Source organism: Eulemur rufifrons, chromosome 10 (assembly GCF_041146395.1).
Source record: "Eulemur rufifrons isolate Redbay chromosome 10, OSU_ERuf_1, whole genome shotgun sequence".
NCBI classification, from domain to species: Eukaryota; Metazoa; Chordata; class Mammalia; order Primates; family Lemuridae; genus Eulemur; species Eulemur rufifrons.
The window spans coordinates 26,310,489-26,334,781 of record NC_090992.1 but is presented as its reverse complement, the minus strand read 5'-3'; positions in this window follow the sequence as shown (position 1 = coordinate 26,334,781).

The window sequence follows — 24,293 nt, the reverse complement described above, 5'->3', positions numbered from 1 at the left end:
ACTCCTGCTTTGTATTTTTGCTCAGGGCAGTTCCCTAACCAGAATGCCCTCCCCTACCACCTGCTCAGCTCCACGTCTCCCAGAACGATTTTACCTCTCTGCAGCAAGCAGTAAAAACGCTCCATCTTCTGAAATTCAAAAATCCCTGTTTGTATCACATTTATCACCAGTATCACGTCCATCGGCAAGTGTTTTCAGAGCTATTTCCATACTACATCCCCCCAAATCACTTCCGACCGTGCTACTGGTACCACCTACTGCAGGCCACTTTTAGCTCTCATCTGGACCTCCTAAACAGCCCCCAAATTCTGTTCTGGCCTCCTTATTCTATTCTTACCTCCGTCCTCAAGTCCATTTCTAACACAGATGCCAGAATAATCTATTTTAAGATGCTAAGTCAGATCATGTCATCCCCCTGCTCAAACCCTCCAGATGGGTTTTCAACACCCTTGGAATAAAATCCAAATTCCTTTCCTTGGCCTACCAGGTCCTCTGCAACGTGGTCCATGTCTACTTCCCCAAACCCAATTTTTACCCCTTTCCACTTGTTCCTTTCATGCAGCCATGGTAGCCCTTCCTCTGTTCCTTGAGTATCTGCCAACCTAATTCCAGCCTCAAGGCATTTTCACTTGACATTCCCTCCGCCTGGAATGTCTCTTCCCAAGTCCATACATAGCTGGTTTCCCAATTACTTAGAAACTCCTGATTAAATCCACCTCAGATAGCACCTCATCTAAAATAGATACCCAAGAACACACTGACCCTTACTGAGCTTTGTGTTTCTTCATAGCATTGATCTCTTTCTGAGTTATATGTATTTTTTCATTTTCTTCTATATTATAGGATTCAGGGAAGGGGCTGTGTCTGTCCGTCACTGTATCTCCGACATGTGCCACAGCACCTGGCACATAGTAAGCACAGCTACTTTAACTTGTCTTGTTCATATTCTGTCTACCCGTCTTTATCGCCACGAGGTGGATATTTGCAACTTGAAGTCACACTCGGTATTTTCTCCAGCTATGCCTCTCTGTCTCCGTCTATCTTGCTATTTACCCCCCTATACCTATTACAAAGTTCAGAACATCCAAATGTTGGTAAAAATGAATGAACATTTCCATTTCTGGTTCTATTTTAAATTTGTCAGGAATCTCTTGGTTCATCTGTGATCTTACTTAAGCTGACAAAAATTGTCCTTCACCCATACTTACCTACTCTTCCACAAAATGGTAATAATTTGACCTCCCCTTCTTTCCATTTATATGGGGCTTTATGTTCCAAGTAAGTCTGATACTGATGGTTATATAATTTTATTCTATTTTGTTCTTCCATTAGAGAAAGAAAAGTTCTATATTTCTATTTAGTTAGAAAAAGCAAAGCCTTTTTTTTTTTTTTTTTGAGACAGAGTCTCACTCTGTTGCCCGGGCTAGAGTGCCATGGCATCAGCCTCGCTCACAGCAACCTCAAACTCCTGGGCTTAAGCAATCCTCCTGCCTCAGCCTCCCGAGTAGCTGGGACTACAGGCATATGCCACCATGCCCGGCTAATTTTTTCTGTATATATTTTTAGTTGTCCATATAATTTCTTTCTATTTTTAGTAGAGACGGGGTCTCGTTCTTGCTCTTGCTCAGGCTGGTCTCGAACTCTTGACCTCGAGCGATCCACCCGCCTCGGCCTCCCAGAGTGCTAGGATTACAGGCGTGAGCCACGGCGCCCGGCCACAAAGCCATTGTGAGTCCTTCTTACAAAGAGGTATAAATATATTTTTAGATAAAAAAGATCAAATAAAGTTTAAAATCTTAACAAATAGAAACAATAATGGGGTGCTATTTAAAGGGGCAGGATCGCTAGCAATCGCAAGCCTATGTGAATAAATATTTGGTAGCTACTCTGTCTCTGCTTCAAATCAGCCTACTTGATGACTGCTGCTCAAGTCTAAGTTTCTAGATTTCTCAGGAATAGACTACCAGGGCCAGCCTCATTCCAGAGAGCAGAGCTCATGAACCTGCACCCGTGACTGAAGTTCTGATGACTGACATCTTCAGCAGACAACTACTTCAGATGAGGTTATTAAAACCATAGTGCCCCTTAATTGCACATTGGTTAGTGAAAGAAGCCTGTCTGAAAGGCCACACACCGTGTGATTCCATATGACATTCTGCAAAGGGCAAAGGTGTGAAGACAGGAAAAAGATTAGTGGTTGAATGTATTTAATGTCACTAAATGCTACACTTAAAAAATGGTAAATTTTATATTATATTTTATCATGATTTTTAAAAAGGCAAAAAAAAAAAAAAAAAAGAGAGTGGGTGCCAGCGGTTCAGGAAGGGAGTGGGGAAGAATGTATAGGTAAATCACAGGGGATTTTAGGGTGGTGAAATTATGTTGTATGATACTGTAGCAGTGAATACATAACAGCATGCCTGAGTCAAAACCCACAGAACTGTCAAACACAAAGTGTGAACCCGAATATAAACTGTGAACTTTAGTTAATAGGAATGTATCAATATTGGTTCACCGACTGTAAGAACTGTACCATACTAATGGCAAGAGGTTAATAACCGAGGAATCTAAAGGGAGCTGGGGAGAGAGGGCATATGGGAACGATCTGTTTCCTGCTTAATTTTCTGTAAACTTACAACTGTCCTAAAAAATGACGTCCAGTAAATAAGAAGAAAGAAACAAAACATAGTGCCCTTTCTGGTCATTAATGTCTATTCAAAGAGAAGTTTAAAGAAGTCCTTAGTGGCAAATTGTAGATTTAGAGTGACAGTACCTTAATTGCACGTTTATATTTCTTCTTAATTGCGGGGTAAACTTTCTAAGTACCTGTATTTTTAAATATTAAAAGACAACTCATTTGAGCAGATATTTATTAAGTGCCTACCCTTTGCAAGGTTTTGAAAGGCAAAGCAAAATATTTATTCCAAATCATCCACGGTAAGGGAAAAGAAAGATTCCCATGGGATTTCCGCAGAAGCTTTCTTTAGAGTGCACAGGTTACCTTGCCCCCTAATCACTCTTCCCAGGCATTTCAGAATAAACAGGAACTCTCTCCAATCTCCTCTATATTGTTACAGATTCCTCAGCTCCCCCTCTACCAAAAGATGATAATTTCTTAGAGCAAATGGCCACATTGATATTCATGGGATAAACGGTTTGTAACCGAACAGCAACCCCCTGCTAATGTAGATTTCATACACAGCTTCCAAAAGGTTAAACAATACTGCTTAGCTCTGCTGTGCCCAGAAAGCAAATGACAGCAGGAGGCTCCACCTTGGTGTCAGGCGGATTCCTCATGCCAAAGTTCCCTCGGTGACAAGGGTCCTTAACTTAGCACTCTGGCTCTATCCTCTCTCATTCCTCAGTGTTTATTAAGTGCCTACTGTGTGCCAAATATCCCTAGAGGTGCTATGGGTACAACAATGAGGCATTCAGACAACTTCTTTGCATCCCAAGGGGCTTATATCCTGGAGAAGCAGACAATAAACAAGTTAATTTCAGATTGTGTTAAATGCTATGGAGAAAAATAAACTGGGTAATGGTGTAACAAGGAGAATGATGGCGGTGGGGCATTTGGTACGAACTTTAGATGTGTGTATCATGAAAGGCCTCTGCAAAGAGGTGACATTTAAACTGGTACTTGGATGATGAGAAGGAGCCAGTCATCTAAAGATGTATAAAGGCCCCCAGGCAGGAATAAACTAGCATGCTCAAGACTGGGAGGGAGGCCAGAGCATTCAAAGCAGAGTGAGGTGGGAAAATGTGGGGGCAGGGGCTGGGCCATGAGGGTCATACTACGTACAACAGGAAAGCAAGGGAGAATGTTAATCAGGAAAGCTAAATGATCTGATGTATGTTTTGAAAAGATCCACTTTCCTGGTGTGCAGAAAGGATTGCAGAGGAACAGACTAGATGCAGGGAGATACACTGGGAGAAGACTGGCGGGAGTAGACCAGATGGCATCTGCTGCTCAGTCCACACTGCACATGAGCCCAACCCAGGGGACAAACGGGATGAAATCTAGCTCTCGCCATCTTGCCAAACCCTGATCGCAACTTGGCAAGAGGCTGATTCAGACTAGAAAGGGGAGCCTTTTGACAAGTTGTCTACTCCAAGGGAATAATTTTTACCCTATATATGAAGGTGACTTATCTGCTTGGGGAGGCCCTTAAACCAGGACAGCCCCAGTGTGATGGCGAGAAAAACTCTGATAGACAAAATACTATAGAACTGCAATCCCCAACCCCTGGGCTGCAGATTGGTACTGGTCTGTGGCCTGTTGGGAACCAGGTCACACAGCAGGAGTTGAGTGGAGGGCGAGTGAATGAAGCTTCATCTGTATTTACAGCCACTCCCCATCACTTGCCCGCCCCCTCCCCCCAACTGTCCGTAGAAAAATTGTCTTCCATGAAAATAGTCCCTGGTGCCAAAAAGGCTGGGGACTGTTGCAGTATGGAAGATGACCTAAATAGGGCTTGCTGATGGATTTGATGGTGGGTAAGTGGAAAAAGGAGAATTAAGTTATTGCTAGGTTTGTGGCGTGAGCATCATGGCGGGTGGTCCCAAGATGGGGAAGACTGAAGAGCAACAGCTTGATAAAGCTAGAACACCAAAAGTTTTGTTTTAAACATGCTCATCTGAAGTGTCTATTAGCCATTACAGGACAATCAGGTAGAGGGAAGACTGGAGAAAGAGGTGAGAAGAGGGTGGCAACATGTAGAGGTCAGACAGAGGAAAAGCAGCCAGCGTATTCCATGCTTGGCTCACTGAGCGGCTAACACACGCTCACGCAATGAATAGGACATAGAGACCATTTGCTCCAGAATGGCTGCCTGGCTGGGGGAGGATGGGTGTTGTTCACTCAACATGTGTTTTATAGCTCATTTTCAATCAAGGGCTCCCATATAAACCCAGACAGTAGATCATCTACAAATTTAATTAACTATATTTGTGCAGAATCTCAATTTGACCATAAAAATTTAATGCTTAATATAGTTTAAGGTTCAATAGCCTTTCTTTTTAAAAGGAGACAGATGAAATGGCCACAGATTAATTTTTCCGGTCATCCTCAATATATCAGAGTTATGAAGACAACTGAGAAGAATGGATGCTGCAAGTTCCAGCCCGAATATTGGATAAAATATAGGGTTTAACTACTTTCTACCAAACTCTCCTTAAACAAGAATTGTTTTCTCTAATTAACTGTTCACAGTAGCATCTAATTAGTGCCTCCTGAAGCTATTCTCTGCAGTCAAGTATCTTATGCTCAAGCAGAACAACCGTATCACTTCCTGAAACCTCCTCACCTTTGGGTGCACCCCGGTACCATGTGTCTTTGCTAATAATAGTGCAGGAAAAACATCCTGCAATCCATAAGTATTTATGAGAATTTATGTGAATTCATTCACAATTTTAGGTCTTCCAATATAAGACGAGTTATCATAAAGAACACTAGACCTGGATTTTAGTGTTACCTCTGACATTTGCTAATTGTGTGACCTTGAGCAAAGCAGTTACCCTCAGTTTCCTCATCTGTAAAATGGGGAGAAGTTTCCCCAGCCTGGTTATTTCACTGGATGGTTAAGCAAACTCAATGAATCCAGCATGTGTAAAATCACTTGCCATTTCGGTTACCAGAATAAGTGAGTTTCAGTACATGACCAACTCAATGTTGTTCTGAAATGGCTTATCCTCTAGGATATCAGAAATGTGTCTGGCAGACCTGATACCAACACAACACAAAGCATTTGTTCTTTCATAATAGCACATAGTAGTTGATAAGTTAGTCATTTGCTTTCTTTTATATATGCTTCCTTTATTGCTCACTGAAAGATTTCAGTGATTAATTCGTTCACACTTGTTTTAAATATGAGGAAACTGAGGCTCAGAGAGGTGAAATGACATAGTTCTGGTTTCACAGTAAATCTCTCTCAGCCCGAGCTTCACCATCTGTTAAATAAGGGGCTAAGAATAGAGAAATCATGTTAAAACTGTGTTTCACAGCAGAGCCCACCCCCAGGGTTAGGGGGAAACAGAAGAAATATGGCCTCCACCCACCGAGAGCAGATCTGTTTTAGGGCACTATGTATTTCAATTCTGCAGAGAATTAGTCAGAAAAGAGAGTTTCATGCTGTTAGCAATGACAAAATATTTTAGAACAACTCTTGGTTTATGGGAATTGACAAACTGGCTTGGCCAAGTTCCAACAGCAGACTCTTTGAGCTGAAATAAATGTTAATGTCTTCAGACAGGGTCACGGCTCTACAACGCACCTGGCCCCCACACCTTCCATTTGTCTTATAATAGCTCGCTTAACACAATCAAGTTACATAGCTGGCCCCAGAATGATCCCCCACCCTGACGTGTTTCAAATTTTGGGAAATCCTATGGTTCACTTGCTTGAGTTCCTATCTCCGTACTTAGGATGCCAATTAGGCTGCTATAAAATAGAAGGTTAAATGAGATCGTTGATTTCACTGTCACATAGCACTCAGGGTGTACGCATTCCAGGGCTGATGAACAATGTTCCTCCTAACTTGTTGCACTGCTATCATCCACTCATGAGCCCAGCTACAACTCAGGATTCCTAAAGGGAGAAAGGAGAATGTCTACTAAGGGAGAGCTATTGGTTTATGCCACATCTTCTCTATTAAATTTTAAATGCTGAGGAAAGATATCCTGAGATAAACTTCTACATACCCTATGTGGCAACCAGTTACATGCAAAACCTATGCAGGTAGCTGCTAAACACTCATCTACTGAGGGAGAAAACCAATAGGGAAAGAAAAGATTGTAAGTAGGAAAGGGAAGTTGGGTGTGATGGAGCACTTTGGTTTTGGACACATTTCACTTGAAATGCCTATTAGGCATCAAATGGAGAGATCAGGTTGACAGCTGTATAGACCGGTCTTCAGAACAAGGACAAAGATTGAACTGGGAATGTAAATTTGGGGTAATCCACATGTGTACAGTATCTAGAGCCTTGAATGAGAACCCAGAGAGATGGATGTAGATAGAGAAAAAGAGAGGCCCAGGAAATGGGTCTTGGGGTGCACCAACATTTAGAGGTTACATAAATGAGGAAAACCCAGCAAATGAGACAGAAATAGCAGCCTTTGGGGTAGGAAGGGAGAAAGGACGATATTTCAGATACCAAGAGAAGGGTTTTCAAGGAGGAGGTAGGGAGAATTGTGTCAAATGCTAATAGGCTGAAAATAAAGAATCAGAGTAAAGATTAAATTCCCAAGGGGAGGCCATTAGTCATTGGTCACTGTTCCAGTAGAATGTTGGAAGCAAACCTGTTTGGAACAGGTTCAAGAATGAATGAAAGGAAAAGATTTGGAGACAGCAAGAATCGATGATTCTTCCAGAAAATTATGATGTACAAGGAAGCAAAAACAATGTAGCTAATGAGAAAATGGGAGAAAGAGGGTCAGGAAATTTTTTTTTTAAATGTGAGAAATAATAGCCTGTTTCATCGCTAATAGGAATGATCCATTAGAGAGAGAAAATTTAATGATGTAGGTGAGAGGGAAGAATTGCAGCAGTGTCCTGAGTAGGCAAGAAGTGCCTGGATCTAAGGTAGAAGTGGAACGTGAGATAAGGGCTGGGCAGTTCATCCTTGGTCACAGTTGGGAGGACAGAGGATCAATGCCAAAGCTGGCAATGAGTAGATGTGACGGAGGCACCCAAGGAAGATCTCTCTTGCGTGAATTTTTTTCAGTGGGATAGGAACGAGATCATCACCGAGTGAGGATGGGAGAGGAGGTATTGAAGTTTTTAAGGAAGAAAATAAGATATGAAATGCTTGTGCAGAAAATGGGACAGTGAATGGACTAAGAATGTACAGTTACGCCTGCCCGGCAGCATCGAGAGTCCCCTTGAAAATCATGGTCATGAATTTAAAGTGAGACCAAACCGGACCAATTATATGTTTTATTCCAGCCACGTTCAGCTCCGCAGATGCCGGCATGAGAAAGTGAGAGCGAGTCAAGGGTGTATGAAAGGTAATGATTATAATGAGTGACCTTGGAATTTAAAAAGAAAAGTGAGGTCATTGTGGTGGTGAGGTTAGTGAAAAAGCCTTACAATTAGTAAATTGAAAGCCCAGGTGGGTTTAAAAGTCTGTTGGAGTTGAGGGTTAGAGGTAGTGAGTGGAAAGATAAGGTGGTACTCAGAGACTAGGTTATAGGAAATAGAATTACGGAAGGGGTGCAGCTAGCACCTTAATCTTGGACCTCTAGCCTGTAAAACTATAAGAAAATAAATTGCTATTGTTTAATCCACTCAGTCTATGGTATTTTTTTATGGAAGCCCAAGCAGACAAACACTCCTGGACACTCACTCCTATGAGTATACCTAAATCTGGTCATCACCTCTGCTAAGTGAGAGAAGTGGAGTTTATAAAGGTTTGGGTTTTTTTTTAAATCAGTATGCTTTATTGTCTTCCCCTTGACATTCATGAGGAGGACACAGACAGAGGTGAATTTGACCCAAATTCTAATTTAGACTCTGCTGCTTACTAGCTATATGACCTCGAGCAAACTGCTTAAGATTTGCTTTAATTTCCTTATTGGAAAAGGATTGTTTAAAGATTAAATTATGCACAGTAAAAGCACATCATGGTGCCTGAAACTTCAAATATGTGACAGTTATAAAATTATACTTTTCTTGCTACCTCTCTACTTAAGAAACAGTACGATATACTTACTACTAAGAGCAAAGACTCTTCAGGCAGTCTGCCTGGATTCAAATTCCAGTTCCACTATTTTAATCATGTGCTCTTGAGCAAATATCTTAGCTATTCTGGGCCTCTGTATCCAAATCTGCAAAGTGAGGATAATAATAATACCTACCTCGGCCGGGCGCAGTGGCTCACGCCTGTAATCCTAGCACTCTGGGAGGCCGAGGCTGGTGGATCGCTCAAGGTCAGGAGTTCGAGACCAGCCTGAGCAAGAGCGAGACCCCATCTCTACTAAAAATAGAAAGAAATTATATGGACAACTAAAATATATATATACAAAAAAATTAGCCGGGCATGGTGGCTCATGCCTGTAGTCCCAGCTACTTGGGAGGCTGAGGCAGTAGGATCGCTTAAGCCCAGGAGTCTGAGGTTGCTGTGAGCTAGGCTGACGCCACGGCACTCACTCTAGCCTGGGCAACAAGGTGAGACTCTGTCTCAAAAAAAAAAAAAATAATAATAATAATACCTACCTCATTAGGTTGTTGTGAGAACTAAATAAGAGAATATATACCAGGGGGGTGGCAAATTACAGCCCATGGGCTGAGTGGCCTACTCCCTATTTCTTTTTGAATAAAGTTTTATTGAAACACAATCACGTCATTTGCGTAGGCATTGTTTATGGCTGCTTTCCCATTATAATTACAGACCATCTGGCATGCAAAATCCTCAAATATTGACTGTCTGGTTCTTTACAGAAAAACTTTGCAGACCCAAGCACTTAAAACAGCCTTGTACAGTGGAAGTTCTTGATAAGCAATAACATTTTTCTTCTTTGGAAAAGACTGTTTCCATTTGCTCAACAAATTATGGGAGGAAGTTGGATATAGGAGGGGAGTTAGAAATAAATCACAGGCATTGTGAAGTCTGACAGTAAAATCTACAGCACATAGCCCTTCATACAAGGTCAGATTTCCCTGGGTGCCATGGCAAAGTTTTTATATTGGGCATAGGGCTGGGCTGAACTTTTATTGGATTTTCATGTCATTGCTGATGCTGTTGCTAGTATACCTATACCAAGCATAAAATATGTTCGCAAGGCTGTAACCTAGAGAAGATGCCTAACTAAACCCAGGGTTCTTATACTAACAATGGGAGGGCAAGCCTAAGAGTAAAACTATGATGTTCTCAGAAAATAAAAACATTTGAAAATAGAGTTTTATTTTATTCTACATTTCGAGTGGCTTTAAAAACTAAAAGTAATGGATTAGCAGACTAATTAAGAATGTCTAAAAGCCATTGGTATGTTATACTTCCTTGAGTGATATATATATAGAAAAAGTCTTTTGTCACAAGTTGAGTTGCACAAAGAAATAAAAGCACTACATAAAAATGTGTTTATATACCACACATTGAAACACTAAAAAGAAAAAAATAAAACTTTAATATTTCTCCAAATGCTTCAGTGCTTCTACTCAGCCCTGGATATAGTACATTGCAGAAACTGGAGCTTACGTAAAATGTATTTCCTTTTTCTATGCAATAACTCATGAGAGAAGGCCCAATGAGTTTATGTTTGACTAAAGTTACAAAACTGGAAGTCTGTGTTAATTGTAGAGATGGTCACAAAGTATAGTGACTACCATCTAGGCTCAGGAGCTGAACAGTTCAGGCTGGAATTCTAGAACTGTCACTTATTAGCCTAGAAGGGTATTAAGGTTATTTCAGTTTCCTCACCCCCCTCCATAGAACTGTTGTGAGGACTTAATGAGATGAGGCATTTAAAATACTCAGCACAGTGCCTAATACATAGTAAGTTCTCAATAAATGTTACCTAGTCATAGTAAGTTCATCATCATCATTGTATTGTAAAAATTGTAAAATACAAAATTGCAGACTCTTAGAAGTCTATTTGAATTGTTGATGACTTCATTTTTACTATTGCTGAGGAGTCTAAAAATCCATAGCCAGTTCTGTATTGTTTAATATACTGGAAGATAAAAGAATAACAGCTAATATGCTTGGTATTCCTAAAAAGTACATTTACATGATAGTTTAGGCATTTTTATCTCGATGTAGATTTTAAAAAGATAGTTTGGGGCTGGGCATGGTGGCTCACGCCTATAATTCTAGCACTCTGGGAGGCAGGTGGGAGGATCACTTGAGGTCAGGGAGTTAGAGATCAGCCTGAGCAAGAGTGAGACTCCATCTCTAGTAGAAATAGAAACATTAGCCAGACATTGTGGCATGTGCCTGTAGTCCCTGCTACTTGGCAGGCTGAGGCAGGAGGATAACTTGAGCCCAGGAGCTTGAGGGTGCTGTGAGCTAGGCTTACACACCATAGCACTCTAGCCCAGTGACAGAGTAAGACTTTTTGTCTCAAAAAGAAAAAAAAAGAAAAGAAAGAAAGAAAGTTTGGAGTTTCTGGTTCCAAAATAGCAATATAGAAGCAAGCTGACTTCACTCCTCCCCCTTGCCACTGAAAACCAAAAACAAATGTACAACACAAAAATTACCATCAACAGTATCTCAGAACTCAAATACGAGGATAGGACACTTCCTGGGAGCATAAACAAGTGGAAAAACTTTGAGTAGATGGTAAGAGAATTGGACATACATATTCACAATGCCTATCCCTCCAAACTGCCTGACAGCAAGTGCATGGAACATTTTGTCCAAACTCACAGTTTCTGTACTGGAAAAAGTAAGATTGAGGCAGAAAACAAGCTTCCCCACCATCTTGGTTTTCTGTCTCAACCCATGAGAAACATTGTAAGTGCCTGAAGGAACAAATATCTCTGAGGGCAACCTGAGACAAAGGGGGCAGATAGGACTATCATCCCCAGCCCTTGAAATTCTGCTCTGTAACTTGGCCAAAGAAGACACCAAACTGGAGTGGCTGGTCAACAGAACCACCGTGTAGAAGGTACCACAGGACCCTGGAAACTAACCCATAGCCAGCCTTCCCACAGTGCTGGGATATCCACTTTAGGACCTCCCCGCCATTGGGACTGGCAGTGCCCCAATTGTTTACTATATCCAAGGCAAAAAAACTGGCAGTGCTCCAGTTGTTTACTACATCCAAGGCAAATGGGCTTAAGTTGCCATCTAGTCCCAAAAAGGAGGCAGTGACCAAGCAAGAATAAAGAAAAAAAGGAAATTCAACAGGTAAACTCAAATAATCTCTAAGCAACTGTATCCAACAATAAACAAAATGGACAGAGAAGACTACAATAAATAACTAATCCTTCAATGAAAAAGACATAGATATATATTCATAAGAAGCAACAGCAAACAGGGAACCATGACTTTCCAAATGGACAAAGGAAGAAGCCAGTGACTAACCCTGATGAGATGATTATATGCAGGCTCTCTTATGAAGAATTCACAATAGCTGTTTTAAGGAAACTCAGTGATCTCTAAGATAACATAGAAAATCAATTCAGAAATTTATCAGAGAAATTTAACAGATTGAAATATTAAAAAGTCAAACAGAAATCTTGAAACTGAAAAATACATTGGCTGAACCGAAAAATTATAAGCGCTCTGATTTTACCCAATACATCATGTTTGTTTGACATATTGGTTATACATTTATTATATAATTACTATTTCTATATTATTTTCTATACATAAGCCTGAGAACCTTTATTAATATAGTTTTTACCTCATAAAAGGAGGGAAAATAAAAATGTAGTTTTAATAAAAAAATTATTACAATCTCTCAAAAGCAGAATGAACCAAGCAGAGGAAAGAATCAGTGAGCTTGAAGACAAGCTATTTAAAAATACACAGAGAAGGCCGGGCGCGGTGGCTCACGCCTGTAATCCTAGCACTCTGGGAGGCCGAGGTGGGCGGATCGTTTGAGCTCAGGAGTTCGAGACCAGCCTGAGCAAGAGCGAGACCCCGTCTCTACTAAAAATAGAAAGAAATTATATGGACAGCTAAAAATATATATATAGAAAAAAATTAGCCGGGCATGGTGGTGCATGCCTGTAGTCCCAGCTACTCGGGAGGCTGAGACAGGAGGATCACTTGAGCTCAGGAGTTTGAGGTTGCTGTGAGCTAGGCTGACGCCACGGCACTCACTCTAGCCTGGGCAACAGAGTGAGACTCTGTCTCAAAAAAAAATAAATAAATAAAAATAAAAATACACAGAGAAGGAAAAAGAATAAAATGGAACAAAGATTGCATACAAGATATAGAAAATTAGCTCAAAAGACCCAATATAAAAATTATGGGTGCTCAAGAGGGAGCCGAGCAAGAACAAGCGGATAGAAACTTTATTCAAAGAAATAGTAAAACTTCCCAAACCTTGAGAAAGATATTATCCAGGTACAGTTGGTATGAGTATGCTTTCAAATTGTGAATTCCTCAGGACTCTATTAAGCCTTGAGAACAAATATATAAATAGAAGTAAAATTCATTTCTTGTTGTTAGGTTTTGGGGTTTTTTGGGGGGAGTCTTTTTTTCAGTGAATGCTTTTGTTTTGTTTTGCTAATTTCCTTAATTTAATTAACTATTCCTATGTTACCTCCAAATTACTTCCACTGAGATATAAATATTATAGATTGTCCACACATTTTAAAGTAGGAGATGACAATATCCGGAGTATGACTTGAGGGAATTATAAATGAAAGAGAAAAACTTAGTTTGAGGTGATGGTACAACAAAATTACTTTAGGGAAGAGAGACATTTTTTATTTTAAAATTAGAGATCTTATTGCCCACAGGGAGGAATAGACAAATAGATCACTTATATTACCTTCATGTCTAAAATATAATTTTAGAGGAGAAAAGAAAAAGGATTATGATTTAAAAACAGAAGAAAAAGCATAGGTATTATGGGTGGATAAAAAGGAGATAAATTTGAAACCAGGATTAAAAGTGAAGATTGACAAATGATTAATATTATCAATAGACGCAAGTTTAGAAGGTAGCTTGTATAGGAGACCACCCTTCAATGAATCCTATCATTCCAGTGTGATGTAGCCTCTTCTTTCATCTACTTCTTCATGTACTCGCCATGCCATAAGGTTATTGAAGGTGAGATTTGAGTCTTTAAGGAGATGAGTCTGCCAAGAAGCTGCACTGAATCAGCGCAGTCCCTCCTAGGGCTCACAGGTTGCTCTTAAAGACTGAATAGCCCAGACTGTGGGAAAGAAATTCATGACCTTGAAGGAAATGGATATTCTTTCTGTTGATTATCCTGTAAAAATACTAATTGTAGGGCAGGAAATAAGGAAATGTCCTCTCTTGTCTCTTGGGTGTAAGGCGAGAAGAAGAAAAAGGGAACAGTGGGGTGCCATTTTTGCTTTGAGTTTCAGCACAGAGTTTCAGAGTTTCTGGTAAATAGGAAACAGACTGGTCCTGTGCACATAGAGTTGAGCCAAGAATAAGCAAAGGAGCCATCATGGCTGATGCCAGGCAGATGCAATTGTTATTCTTTGAGTATTTTCCAAATCCCTTCAGTTATTGCTAATCATTCTGTAAAAGCTTGTCTCCAGTTGTTTTGAAGGAAAATTAGGAGGGTATAAGCCTAAGTTAAGGCAAAAAAGCAGTTGCCCCTCTTCCAAGCCTGAACTGAACAGTGATAACAGAAGCAGTCCCTGGTAGAGGAAAGTAGACCCCATGGTACAGTGACGCCTGGAGAGTCACCAGCAGCAGAGGCAATAATGTGGCAGTTGGGGAAGGAGACCAACCTAAAGACATACTCCTGAACAAATACAAAAGAAAAGATATAGGCCCTTTCGGAAGAATTAATTTTCAGCAATGAATAAACTAGGGGATTGTGTTACACACAAACTATTAACTTCCTTGGTAGCTCCAGGATCAGGAGGCTAAAGGAACAGTTTGGGCTAATTTTAATGTTTGTGTTTCTCACAAATTATCTTTTAATTCGAGTTTTAGAGGCTTTACTCTGGAATCAGGAAATGAGGCAGAAAAGACAAGTCTCTCATTTGTTACAAAAACACCCCTTCCTCCCCCTCTTGCTTAGTTTGCTATTCTACCCCTCTGCAGAACTTGCCCTATGGGATGTTTTCCTTTAATATCTTGGCTTTACTCTTCCCTCCACTGGTTTTGTTAAAGACAGGATCAGTTTTAGCCCAGGACAATAACGTACAAGCCTTGTGTGTAATGGTGACTTCATTTCTCCAACTTTGAAAGTGGTTAACAGCCCTTATCAACAAATAAAAGCCTCCTCCAGCAGACAAGTAAAGTGATTGAGAAACCCATAAAAAAATGAAAAAATCAAAAAGAAAGTTGGATTAAGTTAAAACAAATTTCAGCTCTAGGTTTCCCTTGATCTCCACAGTAAATATAAAAACCTAACATGTTTATTGGCCTTCTTTTGATTATACGTAATTATTATTGCACTATTTTCACAGCTACTAGTACCTCCTTAGGAATTTCCAATAAAACACTCAAACTGAGGCATTTTTAAAGATAAACAGGCACAACTGTATTCAGATTCTAAACTTGTAAAGTTTTCCAGAACTCACTTAGAATTGTACCAGACACATAAACAATGCAAATCCTAAAAGCCAAACTTCAGTTTTAGAAAGTATTTGTCTAAATTTTGTTCAATAAAGAAAATAGGCATTGCTAAATTAAGAAAGCTGTCATGTAAAATGCTCTTTTAGGAGAGAATGGACTAGTTAAAATTAAGTACCACTAATAAAATGAGCACAAAAGGTCATTACTATATGATCTTATATTATACTTCATTTCTGTATCTAGAAGCAATAAGATTGAAGAAATTAGAATTCATTTATACTGAAAAAAGAGAAAACTTTGATATGATTTTTCATCACCAAATATAAAAGCCATTAGATGGAAAAAAGATTTTACACTTACATTGTGTAACCCCAAAGGTCAGTATTTAGGTACTATCAGAAAAAAAGCTATCGGGGAAAATATTTTGAGTATGAGGGTGAACATTATTGCTTTAAAAAAAAATTTAATTTTGAAATGAGTTATAATAGGACTTAGTGAGCTCCTTGCCACTGGAGTTATTCAAACATAAGCCATTAGAATATTTCAGTGGTCCCTCAAATATGAGGTATTAAAATAGTTAACAAATTTCAAGCTCATTTTACATGTCTTAGCAGTAAAAGACCTTATTGAAAATGAAATCTTGATTTCTGGGTTCCCATAGAAATGATGACAACTATAGAAATTAGAATCTCTCTACCTATCCTCCAAAAACCATTCCAAAAGAACACAAATAAAAACCCATGTTTAAAAAAAAACAGGAAAAACATACTACTTTAAACTACAAATTATGTGTATGTTTGAGCGAATAAGCATTTTGAAACCAGCAGTGCCTTTTCAAAGCCCATGTCAGAGCAGAGTCACACAAAGTGGAAAACAAGATTGGTCAATGGGATACTAACATTGGTGGAACACAGACAGAATTGCCTCCTAAGAAGAAGAATTCCACCTTGAGTGGCAAAGTTCTTAAAACAGGCCTGAGATCATGTGCATCAGAGCACTGGCTACTGGGGAAGAGAAATGAAGGAGTCTGAAATTGCTCAGGACTACAGGTGGCAGATTTAAAAGCATGCATGTATGTGTCTGTGTGTGTGTGTGTGTGTGTGTGTGTGTGTTGCGAGGAGGTGACTTGGTGATTGTTTAAAAAAATAAAATATGAAATAGAGGTAAAATGAGTAAGAGAAAAAGTGATAAACCTAGAAGAGAAGCAAAGACCCAACAAATATATGTAGAGTCCCTCAAGACAAAAAACAATTATCAGTTTTCAATGTGGAACAGAATTTAAAGCAATAAGCCCCCAAAAAACCTTTCTAGATATTAGACTACACTTGAATCTACATAGTAAAAGGGCCCATTCTGCACATCAAAAAACTGGCAAAGAATGCTCAACTCCATGACATAAACTAGTAAAACAATTATGCTTGGAAGATAAAGAATTTCCATGACTCTCCAGTCACTGTTAGTTGTCATTTAAACTCTCACCAGCAAGAAGCAATGCACCAACATTTTCAAGAAATTCAAGGAAAGAAAATGTGAGCCAGTAATGTGGTTGAACTACCCCTTCAAGTATCAAGACTACAGAAAAACAATTTTAAACTGGGGAATACTAACCCTACAAATTCTTCTTGAGGAATCTACTGGAACCTGCTACTGGATATATAGTGTGCCATCAGCACCATCACCTAGGAGACTGCTAGAAATGCAAAATTTCAGGGCCTGCCTTAGACCTTCTGAATAAGAATCTGCATATTAACAAGATATCCAAGGGATTAGCAATGCACAGAAGAGTCTGACAAGCTCTATTCAACCAAAAGATGATTATGGAAACTTTGGAAAAGGACTGATGATCTTTTATTTACAAATGAAAAACGTTTCCTCCTCCTCCCCGCACCCTTCCGCAAAAAAAAAAAAAGAAAAACGTTTAATTATAGAACTAAGAGTAAAACAAAGGAGAAAAGGTAAATGTTCTGCCTAAGTAAAAATATCACAACTTAAAAATGCAAGAAAGAAGAACGGAGGAGTAAAATACTGATTGTCTCATATGGAAGGTGTGGGTGACAAAAGGCATTTTATATAAAGGTTTATGAAGGTTGCTAGTAGCACAAAAGCATATACCTTCCTAAATTAAAAAAAAATTAAAGCAGAAAATAGACAACATAAAAAAAATGAACACAGTAAATGTAATAAAAATAATGTGAGATATCTGAGAACATATTAAGTCATATCAGATATATAAAAAGGCTTAATTCATCTATTAGAAGAAAAAGATTTTCAGTTGACTTACAACAGAAACTCATCTCTGTGCCATACACAAGAGGTATGCTTAAAACAAAGCGATTCAGAAAGGCTAAAAATAAAAGGCTAAGTGAAGTTACACCAGGTAAACGTAAACATTAAGAAAGTATAAATGCGAACCTGATAGCAGACAACCTAAAAGAAGAAAGACCGTTTATTTTCTGACAGGCCATAGTCTACAATTAAGACAGAAATTATGTATATCTAGACTCTAATTAACATAGCAATCACTCAGAGCAGAAACTATAAAAGATGCAGCGATAAATAGACTAATAAACAATAAACTATAATCTATAAACAATAATCTATAAACTAGTAATAGATTTTAACATACTACTCTTGATCAAAGGAAGATCACATGGCCAGAAAGTGAACATATGGAAAGTCCCTAAAATTCAAAATCAATAAAGTAGATTTGATAAATATACAGCAACTATACATACTGACAATAGAAAATATACCTCTCTAGCCACGTGGAACAGTCACCAAAAAATGACCATATATTAGATTACAAAAACATAAATTCAGTAGGTTCCACGGGGTAGAGCAATGCATGCTGTGATCACAATGCAATAAAATACAATGAACACAATGCAATAAGAAATTTGTAATGAAAAATATAAAAAGTTTTTCTCCCTAGAAATTGTGAAAATTTCTTTGTAAAAATGCTTAGTTAAAAAGAAGAATGTCAACTGAAATTGCAGAGTTGCTAAAATTTTAGAATTCATGAAATATAAGCAAAGCTTTTAAATAAGCAGAATGTTCATGACCCTAAATATTTATATCAATAAAAAGATTAAAGGTCAACAGATTAATTTCTGAATAAAAGTGCAACGGAGGAAGCAGAAGGAATGGAAAAAATGACGACAAAAGTATAAATTAACAAAGTTGAAAACAGAAAAAAAGAGTACAACTAATAAGTCAAAATACTGGTTTGGTTTACTAAAAATATCAACAAAATAGATAAATCATTAGTTTCTTGTTCAAGAAGAAAAAAAGTAAGGGATAGGAAAAAAATATAACAAATAAGAAATCACAAGGAGAAAGCAAGCCCTGAAACAGAAGAAATTTTGAAAAAAATTCTTCAGTTATTACTTTTCACAATGTTACACAAATAAAATTGAAAACTTACATAAAATGGATAATTGCCCAGGAAAACACAATTTACCACAATTAAATTCATAAAATTAGAAAACTTAGATGAATTTCCATAGAAGAAATAGAAACAATTATCAAAGTACTACCTTACAAAGGCACAAGGTCCAGATGTTTTCACAGGGGAATTCTATCAAAACTTCTAAAACTGGGTAATGTTGATGTCATATAAATTACTCAAAAAAAAAAAAAAGGAAAGAAAATTTTCAGATTCTTTTTATGAAGAACCTGTAACATGGATACCTAAATTTGATAAATATGTATATCATAAAGAACCATACTACAAAGACTACAATCCAATCTCATTTATATAAAAAACAAAGTATTAGCAAATAGAATCCAACACTTTATAAAAACTTTTAATAACTGCAGGATCATTGTAATGTTAGACAATCCAGTAATATAATTCACCATATTAATAGAGCTTAAGGAGGAAAATAATATACACAGGATACTGAGTTTCAACAAAATTCACCATCCCGATAATATAGGGAATGATATATATTAATACTTCCTTAGCGTAATGATACACATCAGAGTGTGCACATGAGTGCACACACACACATCCCTTCATCATAAATCACCACCTGACTTAATGGGAAAACATTACAGGCATTCTCAGTAAAAAAAAAACAAACAAACAAAAAAAAAAAAAAACAGGAATGCCCTTTATCTTCACCATGATTAAACTGGAAGTATTAGTCAATACAACACATAAAGCAAACCAAAGCATGAGAATTGGAAGATAAGTATAACTATTTCCATCCACAGATGATGTAATGTTACAAATGGAAAAATCAAAAGACTCAAAGGTAAAATTAATACAAGCAATAAAAGAAATTAGTAAGATTGTAGGATATAAAATTGTCATTAAAAAGATCAATACTCTTCATATTTGCATATATCATCCACTTAGAAGAAATAAGGAAGATAAAGCCCTTTTACATAGCACCAAAAAAGATAAAATACTTAGAAACAACCCTAAAATAAATGCGGGAAGCTTATATAAGGAAAATTATATTTCTGAAAGTCACAAAATAGACTTGAAAAAATGGACAGACATTCCTCATTATAAGATTCATAAACTTCAGATGACAATCCTCTAATTTATAAATGCAATGTGTTCCCAATTTTTAAAACAGTTTGTTTCCAGACTCACACATTTGTTTTGGTTTTAATGTTCATGTGGAAAAAAAAAATAAACACACAAAATAGCTTTTCAAACATTTGGAGAAAAAAGGAGAAATATGAAAACATATTAAGTTTCTATATTAAAAGAGCATAGTACTAGCATCTGACTAGAAAGTGAGAGAGACCAATGGTACAGAATACAAAATGCAGAAAGGGACCCAAGTATACATGGACTTTTAATATATGATGACAGTGGAATCTCAAATCACTGGGCAAAAAAACCCCAAAACAAACAAAACCCCCCACAAAATGGCATTTTTAATCAATGGAACGTGATAACAATTGGGGAGAAAATGTACAGACAATTGGGAGGAAGAAATCTGGGTCCATGTCTCACAAATATACCAGAATACGCTCGCAATTTGTCAGAGATCTACACCAAAACAATAGAACCAGCAAATATTAGAAGAAAACCTGCGTGAATTACTTTATAATCTGGTTGTAGGAAACACTTAGATACAACAAAAGAAAAACTTGATAAACCTCAGCTGCATAAAAAGCATCGAATGGCCAAAACTGTAATAAAAGTGAAAATACAAATGACATGCTGAGAGAAAATATTTGCAATACATGTCACAGATAGAGGCTTCATCTCCCAACTATATAAGGAACTCTTGAGGGAGAGAAAAAGACAACTGACTTGATAGAAAAATGGGCAGAAGATATAAATGCACAATTCACAGAAAAATAATGTATACAAGCAGCCTCCAACCCTGTGACATTATATGCCTTTGAATGTGATAAAATGGGAAATATGTAGACACATACAACATTGCCAATAGCGTTCTTGCCAAAAATGCTTTGCTTCAATTTAGTCATGAGGAAAGACTAGGACAAATCCAGATGATGGAACATTCATGGAGACAACTGACTTAGCCAGAAAATTGTTTTTTTTTTTTTTTTTTTTTAAAGGTAGAGAAACACTCCAGATTAAAGAGACAGGACAACTGTGGGAGGCAGATTCTGAAATGGCTCCCAGTATGACTCACACAGGGTGAGGGGACTACCTCCCCCATCCTGGCATTCACAGCCTCGTGCATCCCTTGCGCGTGTGCATGCGCTCCAGGTCCCACGTGTACACACACTTATGCGTGTAAGGGAGGTTGGACCTAGAAAATTGCTCCTGATGAACAGGAAACTGCAACAGTGATGGGAAGTCACTCTAAGATTAGGCCGTGAAAGACTGAATTCCATTTTGCTCGTATTCTTTCTGGCCCTTCTTGCTCACTCTCAGAGGAAGCAAGATGCCATGGGATAAGCAGCCCTAATGAAGAGGCCTGTATTGCAAAGAACTTAGGGTGGTACAGTAATTTTTTACTAGTATGTAAAAAAAATTACTGCAAATTTAGTGACTTTAAAAAAAACACATTTATTACAGCACATTTCCTATACGTCAAGAATCTAGGCTGGGCACTGTGGCTCACACCTGTAATCCTAGCACTTTGGGAAGCTAAGGCAGGAGGACCATTTGAGGCCAGGAATTCAAGACCAGCCTGAGGGAGACCCCATTTCTATAAAAATAGAAAAAATTAGCTGGGCATGGTGGCGCATGCCTGTAGTCCCTGCTACTTGGAAGGCTAAGGCAGGAGGATCGCTTGAGCCCAGGAACTTGAGGTTGCTGTGAACTTACGACGACACCACTGCACTCTAGCTGGGATGACAGAGTCAGACTCTGTCTATATAATATACATAAATAAATAAAGGCTAGGCATAATAGATAAGGCATGTCTTAGCTGGGTCTCTGCTCCTCTGCTCAGGATTTCATAAGACTGTCCCCTAGGAATCAGCTAGGTGAGACTGTATTCTTTTTTAATGTTCAGCATCCTCTCCCAAGCTCACATGGTTGTTGACAAGTTTCAGTTTCTTGTGATTGTAAGACTGAGGTCCCCACTTTGTTTCTGGCTGTTAGGCTCCTCTTAGTTCCAAACGTCCCTGCAGTTCTGTGCAAGCTGGCCCTTTCCAAGGTCCCCCATGCAGCTTAGCTCTTCAAAGCCAGCAGGAGCACCTCTGGCTCCAGTCTGCTGAGACAGACCTTTGAGTAACATAATTTAATGAAGGGTGTGACTCGCCCATCACATTTTCAATAGCCTATTGGCTACAGGTAAGTTACAGATTCTACCTGCACTAAAGAGGGTGGATTATACAAGGGTTACTTTAGAATTCTGGCTACCATGGGCAGCCTCCAATCAACAACCAGTTAGGAGCTAAATTCTGTCAATAACCATGAGCGTGAAATGAGCCTTGAGATGACTAGAGTCCCAGGCAATACTTTGACTGTGGCCTCCAGGAGACACTGAAGCAGAAGATCCGGCCATACCAGGACCAGATTTCCTGACCCAAAGAAAGCATGAGATAATAAATGTTGGGTTAAGACACTCTGTTTTGGAGTAATGTGTTACACAGAAATAGCTCACTAATATAATAAATACAATTGCGATTATTCATTAGATCTGGGTTGGGGAAAACCCATAGATACAAAGGACATTACTAAGACAATTGGAAAAATTTGACTACGAACTGTATACGAGATAATGTAGTATCCATGTGAAATTTCTTAGATGTATCATCAGTGCTATGTGAGAAAATGACTTGGTTCTTCGGAGACACATGCTAAAGCATTTAGGGTTAAATAGCAGAATAACTACAATTCACTAACGAAAGCAAACACAGTAAAAGATATCCATAAGCAAGTGTATGACTGGGTATGTATGGCATATGTGTGCATGTATGTGTGTGGTGTGGGTATGAGTACAGAGAGGTAGATGTGGCAAAAATCTAGTAATCTGTGAATGTACATGAAGGGTACTTGGATATTCAGCGCATTTATCTATATAAATTATTATTTTAAAACATCATTGTCTAAATTAATATTGTCAGCTCTTCTGTAGGTTTTCAATTCTTCAACCTCAAAGTTTATGTGTCAAAATTGAATATTGCATAGATCCCCGGTATATAAATAGAATTTTTTAAAAGTCTAGTGACTCCATGGGGTAAGGGAGAGAGGTGCAGTGACTAATCCCAGAGCTCTGCCCACTCTGTTCCCCAGCCCTCACAGTGCCAAAGGAACTCTGGGAAGAAGGCCTCATGAAGAACACTGTTAGAAAACCACTAAAATAGGTAAATTTGCAGGTCTTATCCCATTCTGAACATTGCAAAATTATGCTTCTTGATTCAGTGCAAAACCAGATCATCAGGCAATTATTTTTGCATCTGTATCAGTATCAGCTTCAACTATTTGAAATTGCACACCTTCCAGGAAAAGTTCCTAGAGAGCTATGTAGGTCTTTTGAGTTAAAATAAAGCTCTCTTCCCTCCAATTTCCTTTTCTTTACAGGTATATAGGAATCGCTTGGGAATCTGGTAAAGATGCAGGCTCTGATTCATTAGGTCTGGAAGGCAGCATGCGAGTTTTTATTTCTAACAAGCTCCCAGGTGATGCTGACGTTTCTGGTCCAAGGACCACATTTTGAGTTGCAAGGCCTTGGAGCAACTTCCCAGCAAGGTATGATTTAAAGTGAAGTTGAAACTGTGTCTCAATCACTGCAGTGCCAAATAATTTACCTGTGGATTCACTTACTCAAGAAGGCAAAAATATAAAGAGGTTTGCCACAGCAAATTTATAATTGCAAAAAAGAGAAACATCTAACTGTCCATCATCAGGAGAATGGTCATATAAATTACGGTTCATCTATATAAGGCAATGCATGTCTCTTTTTAAAAACTGCAATATACAACTGCCCTGTGACTCAGCAATTCCAATCTAGTTATTGTCACAAAAGAAATTAAATAGGCACACAGAAAGACCCGTGCCAGTATGTTCATAGCAGCTTTACTCAATTTCCAAACACTGGTAACAGCTCAGGAGCCTATCGAGAGGAAAACGGATAAACAAATTGTAGTAATATCCACACAACGTTATCCTAACTCAGCAAGAAAAGGAACATCCTGTTGCCATCCTCAACAACATGGATGAAGCTCAAAACATAACGCTTAGTGAAAGAAGCCTTCCATAAAAGAATACATTGTGGGGTCATGTAACTGTCTACTTTTTGGTAGAGATTTGAGTTACTTAGGTGCATGCATTTGTCAAAACTCATCAAATGTTACATTTAAGATTTGTAAATTTCACTGCATGTAAAATTTATCTCCACAAGAGAGAAATGTATACAAATATTGAACTTCAGTTAACGATACGTATAGGAAGAATTTAGGGAGAAGTTCACCAATATCTGCAAGATGGAATGAGAGAGGAATAGAGGGACAGGTATGTGGTAACTCAAGCATAGTAAAATGCGAATGGTGGAACCTAAGTAGAAAATAAAATTTCTTTAATCTTTCTGTACGTTTAAATTTTTTTTTCATGTTGAACTGTTATGAAAAGTGAGATAGATGTATGTGTTGACATGGAGAAAAAAAATGTTAACACAGATACACCCACACATCTGCATGTTAGATTTCTGGGAAGATAGGGAAATTA